This window comes from Dasypus novemcinctus, chromosome 18, assembly GCF_030445035.2.
Source record: "Dasypus novemcinctus isolate mDasNov1 chromosome 18, mDasNov1.1.hap2, whole genome shotgun sequence".
NCBI lineage: Eukaryota > Metazoa > Chordata > Mammalia > Cingulata > Dasypodidae > Dasypus > Dasypus novemcinctus.
The window spans coordinates 64,900,309-64,908,044 of NC_080690.1; the positions used below are offsets into that span (position 1 = coordinate 64,900,309).

A 7,736-nucleotide genomic window follows, 5' to 3' on the forward strand; every position below is an offset into this window, starting at 1 on the left:
TTCGCCCGCAGACTCTGATCTTTTTGAATTACAATTCCCTGAATGCCTTGCAAGGCACCGCTTCCTGCAAGGCTTCCCTTTCTCATTTGGGTGGTCTTTATCTGTCCGTATTAATTCTATAGTGCCAGTCAAACTCGGCCGCCTCCTCCCCAGTCTTTTTTTCTTGAATATTTTTTCTTTCAAACATGATGAGAAGGAAGAAGGGAAAAAACAAAACCAAAAGCAACTCAACCAAACCAGCAACATACATACATACATGAGTATGTACATATGTAGATAACATATGTCATACATCAAGAAAACTTAGGAAGCTAGAATAGAAAAGGTCACAAAAATCACAGCCAACATCAAAAGTAATAGTGAAATATCTAAAACATTTCCTCTTAGAACATGACAATAATGTCCAACCAAATAACTACTACTAAATATTGCACTTGCCCTTTAATCTTGCCGACTTGACTGATTAATTTTAATAACTTATATTTAGATCCATCTGTTTTTCTATGTACGCTTTTATGTTGATTTAAGATTTGCAATAGCACTGCAAATTCGTGGGAACGTGACAGTTATTCCATACGTGGTGCTCAGTTAAATTAGGTACTGAGGGTACTGAAATGGATCTCAACCTCATGAAATAAGTAAAAATCTAGTGTTGGTGGATTATAATGCCAAATCTGAAAAGCATTTCTTATGACACTTCAAATATATTCAACATATAGCAGCATAAGGAATGTGTGCATGTGTACCAAGAAACATGTATAAAAATTATCTTTAAAGTATCATATAAAGTAACAAAATGCTGGAAATACTCCAAGCATCTATCAATGATAGAATGAATAAATATTTTTGATATATTCATACCATAGATCAATACACAGCAAAAACATTGAACGAACTTCAGCTTTATGCAAAACCATTGCTAAATCTGTTGAGCAAAGAGCTAAACAAAAAATAATAATAAAGTAAATAAAGTATGAATACATTTATACAAAGTATATGGGACTGGCAAAATTAAACCATACAGGACTTTGTATTTTGGAGGCTGGCACTCAACCACTGAGCCACATTGGCTCCCCTGAGTTGGTTTTTTCATTTGGTTTTTGCTTGTTCTTTGTTGTTGTTTTGTTTTGTTTTGTTTTTAAGAGGCACCAGGAACTAAACCCAGCACCTCCCATGTGGGAAGCAGGCACTCAACTGCTTTGAGCCACATCTGCTCCCCTTTATTTTGGGATTTTCATTGTAAAATATACATAACAGAAAATTTTCCATTTTAACCATACAATTCAGTGGCAATAAGTACATTCATAATGTTGCATAATCATCACCAGTATAGACTTCCAGGAAATTTTCATCATCCCAAAATGTCCCCATGAAACAATAACTGCCCACCTCCTTTCCCCTCACTTCCCAGTAACCACTAGTCTGCTATCTCTATGAATTTGCCTAGTCTATATATTTTATAAAGGTGGAATCAAAACAATATTTGCCCTTTTGTGTCTAGCTTATTTCTCTTAGCACAATATTTTTAAGGTTCATCCACATTGTAGCATGTATCAGAACTTCATTCTTCATATGAAATCTAAGTCCCCACTTGACATAGATGTGCAATGGACACAACTAATCCAATGTCCACAGAGAAAATGTGGAATGGGTGTGGGAAGGGTAGCCATGGTGGCTGCTGGGTTTGGGGAATGGGAGGAAGAGATGAGATGTGGAGTCGGTTTCGGGACGTCGAGTTGTCCTGGGTGGTGCTTCACGGACAATTACGGGACATTGTAGATCCCCCCAGGCCCACTGGATGGAACGTGGGAGAGTGTGGGCTATGATGTGGACCATTGACTATGGGGTGCAGTGATGCTCAGAGATGTACTTACCAGGTGCAATGGATGTGTCACGATGATGGGAGCGAGTGTTGCTGTGGAGGGAGTGGGGGGTGGGGGCGGTGGGGTTAAATGGGACCTCATATTTTTTTAATGTAATTTTTAAAAATAAATAAATAATTAAAAAAAAAAGAACTTCATTCTTTTTTATAGCTGAAATGTGTGTGTGTATTTATCCATTCATCTGTTGATGGACACTTAAGTGATTTTTACCTTTTGGCTATGGTGAATAATGCCACTATGAACATTGGTATACAAGTATCTATTTGAGTGTCTGATTTCAATTCTTTTGTGTATACCTAGAAATGGGATTGCTGGGTCATATTTAAGCTCTATGTTTGAGGGACCATCCATGGTTTGTGATAGCAGCTATACTATTTTACATTCCCACCAACAATGAACTAGGGTTGCCCTTGCTCCACATCTTTGCCAACACTTATTTTCCTTTTTGTTTTTGTTTTTTAAATTTTAGCCAACATAATGGGTGTGAAGTAGTATTCCAGTTTGGTTTTTTGTTTCTTTTTTTCAATTTAAATTTCGCTTTATTTTATTAATGAAATGCTTTCCACCAAATTATATGACAGCTTCATACATGTATGTGATGTCACCATAAACAAATTCAGCTAAAAATATTTACTTAATAAAACCTTAAGAAATTCAAACCATTTTAAAAGTATTTATCTTTTAGGAAGACATTTGAAATACTTATAGACAAAACGATGTGATTTGCTTCACAGTAATGTAGAAGGCAGGGAAGTGAATGAAGGTATATGTGAAATAAGGTTAGCAATAAGTTGGTAATTGTTAAGCTAGGTGATGATTATATGGGAGTTCATTGTAGTACTTTGTCTACTTCTGTATATGTTTGATATATTCTGAAATTTTAAAAAGTAAAGGAAAAAAAAACTCCTCTTACACTGATGCTGTGACACCATTGTCTTACAAAATCCCTGCTGTTTCTTGCAAATTGCTCTCTTCGTTTTGCTAGTGAGAATTTTAAATATAAAATTAAGTATATACTAACTGGATTTTGATTGTAATTGTAATTGTAAAGCTCTGTTAAACAAAATGGCCTTTAAGAGATTAAAAGAATGTTCACTGTTGATGAACTGAACATTTTTCATTCTTTTACCAGAAAAGATGTTAAGTTTACAGAAAAATCATATGTAAAATACAGAGTTCCAATATACCACCATATTATTAACATCTTGCATTATCATGGTATCATTATGGTTTTGATTTGCATTTCCTCAGTGATGCCTGACATTGAGTCTATTCTCATGTGCTCATAAACAATCTGTATGTCTTCTTTGGAGAAATGTTAACTCAAATCCTTTGCATACTTTTCATTGGGTTGTGTGTCTTTTTTGTTGTTGAGTTTAGGACTTCTTTATATATCATGGCTATTAGACAATTACCAGATATTTGACTTGCAACTGTTTTCTCCCATTTTGTAGGCTGACTTTTAATTTTCTTGATAATGTCCTGTGATGAATAAAAAGTTTTAATTTTGATGAAACCAATTTATCTACTTTTTCTTTTCTTGCTCATATTTTTGGTGTCATATCTAGGATTTAGGAATCTCTGCCAAACCCAAGGTCATGAAAATTTATCCCTGTTTTCTTCTAAGAATTTTATGGTTTTAACTCATATTTATGATCACTGATCTCTTTTGACTTAAATTTGGTATGGGAAGAGTGGTCCAACGTCATTCTTTTGCATGTGGATTTTCACTAATCCTAGCACCATTTGTTGAATGGACTTGACACACTTGTCAAACATCAACTGGTCATAGATGTATAGGTTTATTTCTAGAGTTTCAGTGCCATTTCCTGGTATATATGTCTATATATATCTTATGCCAGTACCACACTGTTTTGATCACTGTAGCTTTGCAGTGAGTTTTGAAATTGGAACTTGTGAGTTATCCTACTTTGTTCTTATCCAAGACTGTTATGGCTATTTGGGGACCCTTACAATTCCATATGAATTGGCAGGATTAACTTTTTCATTTCTGCAAAAATAGGCTGTTGGAATTTTGATAGTGATTGTGTAGGAACTGTAGATCACTTCAGGTAGTAGTGATATCCTAACAATATTCAGTCTTAAAATCCATAAACACAGGATGTCTTGCCATTTACCTAGGTCTTTAATTTCTTTAAGCAATGTTTGTAGTTTCCACCTTCTTGGTTGAACTTATTCCTAGATATTCTATTCTTTTAGAGGATATTTTAAATGGAATTGCTTTCTTGATTTCTGTTTCTGATTGTTCATTGTTGCTGTATAGAAACACAATTGATTTTTGCATGTTGTTTTGTGTCTTGCAACTTTGCTGAATTTATTAGCTCTAGTAATTTTCTTGAGGATTTTTTGGGATTTCCTATACATAGGATCATGTCAATTGCAAGTAGAGATAGTTTTAGATCTTCCTTCTCACCTTGGATGCCTTTTATTTATTTTCCTAGACTAACTGCTTTGACTAGAACTTTCAGTACAATGTTGACTAGTAGTGGTAATAGCAGGCATCCTTACCTTGTTCCTGATTTTAGAGATGAAAGCTTTAGTCTTTCACTACTGAGTATGCTGGTATCTGTAGTTTTTCATAAATGCCCTTTATCAGGTTGAAGAAGTTCCTTCTACCACTAGCATTCTGAGTGTTTCTATCATGACAGATATTGTATTTTGTCCAATGCCTTTTCTATATCAATTGAGATGATCATGTGGTTTTAGCATTCATTCTATTAAAGTGATGTATTAAATAGATGGGTTTTGTTTTTTTTTAAAGATTTATTTATTTATTTAATTCCCCCCCCCCCAACCCAGTTGTCTGTTCTCTGTGTCTATTTGTTGCGTCTTGTTTCTTTGTCCGCTTCTGTTGTCGTCGGTAGCAGGGGAAGTGTGGGCAGCGCCATTCCTGGGCAGGCTGCACTTTCTTTCGCACTGGGCGGCTCTCCTTACGAGCGCACTCCTTGTGCGTGGGGCTCCCCTAAGCGGGGACACCCCTGCGTGGCAGGGCACTCCTTGCATGCATCAGCACTGCGCATGGGCCAGCCCAACACGGGTCAAGGAGGTCCGGGGTTTGAACCGCGGACCTCCCATGTGGTAGACGGATGCCCTAACCACTGGGCCAAGTCCATTTCCTGTAAATAGATGGGTTTTTTATGTTAAAGTACGATTGCAGATTTGTGGAATAGATCCCACTTGATCATGGTGTATAATCATTTTAATATGCTGTTGGATTCAGTTTGCTAGTTTATGGTTGCACATTTTGCATCTATAGTCATAAGAGATGTTCATCCATAATTTTCTTTTTCTATGTGTGCTGTTTTTATCTGGGTCTGGTGTCAGGATAGTGCTGGCCTCTTAGAATGAGCCAAGATGTATTCTCACCTCTTCAATATTTTGGAAGAGTTTAACAAGGATTGGTATTATTTCTTCTTTAAATGACTGCTAGAATTCAGCAATAAAAGTACCCAGTCCTGGACTTTACTTTGTTGGAAAGTTTCTGATTATGGATTCAATCTTTTACTTTTTATAGGTCTGTTGAGATTTTGTTTCTTCTTGAGTCAGTTTTGGTAATTTCTAGGAACTTGTCCATTTCATCCAGGTTATCCCAACTGTTATCAGAGGGCTAATGAAAAGAAGAGTAACTTTTGTATTTGTATTTGTATTTGTAGTGACCTAGAAACAAGAGCTTCCCGTGAGAACTGCTGAATGTGCTGATGTCATTTAAGGTATAAAATAAGCTGCATGATTAAGCTGGGTGCCTGAGGTAGCTGCAAGCTCCTCATGGTCCACCTGGCCCCTGCTATTTTGCATCTTTCATTTCTTCAGCCTTGCACTCCCCGTCCTGAAGACCAGGACCTGTTCAGCTGTGATCACTGCAGCTTTCTAGTGTGAAATCTCTGATGGTCTTGAATGTCTGAATTCTGAATGTACTTTCCACATACATCCCACTTAAAAGATTCTTCTTCTTTGTGGTTTGAACAAGGAGTATAAAGAGGTAAACTGTGACTGAAGCCCTTCCCTGATTCCTCACATTTCTATGGTTTCTCTTGGTGGGCCTGAAGCTTTGAGGCTAAGAGAAGCCCTTATCACACTTTACATATTTAAAGAATTTCTCTTCAGTATGGCCTTCAAAATGAATGTTTAATTTGAGCTACAACTGAAATCCTTCCCACACTCCTCACATATGTATACTTCTTCTCCAATCTGAGCATAATGATGAGTTTGAAGATTTGAACTGTGAATGAAGCCTTTCCAATGTTCCCTGCATTTATAAGGTTTCGCTCCAGTTTTGCAATTCTGGTGAGCTTGGAGGTGAGAACTATTAAGGATACCATTATTACATGAAGCACATTTATAAAATTTCTCTCCAATGTGGCCTCTACAAATAATGTTAAAGCCTGAGCTATGCCTGAAGCCCTCTCACACCTTTCTAACTTATAGGGCTTCTCTCTGCTGTCAAAAAGTTCATTAATATGAAGAAAGGCAGAAGTTCTTACTATATTCAGGGCATTTTTAGGGTTTCTTTCCTAAAGGGACTCTATCCCCAATAAGTCTGTATATGTGAGCTCTGACTTAAGTTCTTACCACACTTACCAATAGCATTTCTCTTCTGTGAAAACATTCTGAAAAATAAAAAGAACTGAGCTATAATTAAAGCACTTTCCACACTCACTACACATTTGAGGCTTCTTTTCTAAGTTTAACTGTTTACGAAGGTCATAGTTGAAGACATCACTGAAGGCTTTTTTTTTTTAACATTCATTTTACTTGCTGATTAAGTGGTTTCATGTTTTTTCCATAATCTTTTCCATAATCATTTGTATACTCCATGATCATCACCTTGATGTGCGGGCCACCCAAAGCTACCAAAATACTTACATTTCATACGTCATTCTTCATGGGATAATTGACATCATATCGGATAATTCTGCGATTCAGTCAGATAAGAGTTCCTCCAAGATTCTCGGGTTCTCAAAATTCAAAATCCTTGAATTTGAACATTACTGGAACTAACCCCTTCAAAATTAAAGCATAGTTCCATCTCAACAAATCTGAATAGGTATTGCTGCCCACTTTTTGACAAATACATACTTTGTTTTCTGTTGTGTTTTTTTTTTTTTTCGCTCGCTCCCAGATTTCCCAGCAGGAAAAATTCTTCCAGTAGAACACCCACAACCCGAACCTGCTCCCACCCTGGGCACGCGCGAGCCCTAGGAGACTCTGCCAAAACGACGGAAAGGAAAACCGCCTACACCCCTAAGAAGACAAAGTGTACCACTTTTCCTCCTCAACTCCGAGGGCCGGGCCACCACCGGTCCCTCGCCTAAGCTAAGGAAGGTGCGGATGAATTGCGCGGACGCAAATCTTACTACCACCTGCGACAGGATAGCTCCAAAGCTCCCCTGGAGCGGAAGTTCCTCTGACTCACTTCCCAGAACCCCGAGGGAGACTAGAGCCACACCCCTCACTTCTGAAGAGGAAGACGACACCTCGGAATTTCTCGACTACATTTCCCAAAATGCACTAGCGGAAAAGGACTACAGCCTCGCCTGCCTGGGAGCGGAAGTGCTTTCGACTACACGGACCTTCTCAACTACGCTTCCCAGAATCCTCTACGTGTCGCGGCGATGGGTTCTTTTGGCTAAAAAAAATTCAACATAAATCATTTTACAATGCGTTTATCACTTGGCTTTTTCCCCTTTTTTGTAACTTTTTTCTCTCAAGAAATGTGTGCAAATATGGCTATTATAGGGAGAAAAGCAAAACTTCTAATATGGAAAGAAAATTAATATATTTAATCGGGAAAAAGGTGTGATAAAAAGCAAGATCCTAAAAGAGATTTGGACT

The 7,736-nt window shown here is 37.4% G+C and overlaps 1 protein-coding gene across 3 annotated transcripts in view; it reads right to left on the reverse strand.

Annotated features, from left to right (window-relative positions):
- Positions 1–7,329, reverse strand: part of ZNF112 (zinc finger protein 112) — a 73,334-nt gene extending 66,005 nt beyond the window's left edge. Inside the window, exons 1-2 of one of the 3 annotated variants that reach the window (XM_058280388.1) lie at positions 7,262–7,329; positions 6,768–6,905 (exon numbers count right to left, since the gene is read on the reverse strand). The gene's annotated coding sequence lies outside the window, so the exon portion shown is untranslated. Of the gene's footprint in view, positions 1–6,767 lie in introns of all 3 variants that reach the window. The other 2 variants (XM_058280389.1, XM_058280387.1) reach the window with 2 other exon arrangements.
- Positions 7,330–7,736: the final 407 nt, after the last annotated feature.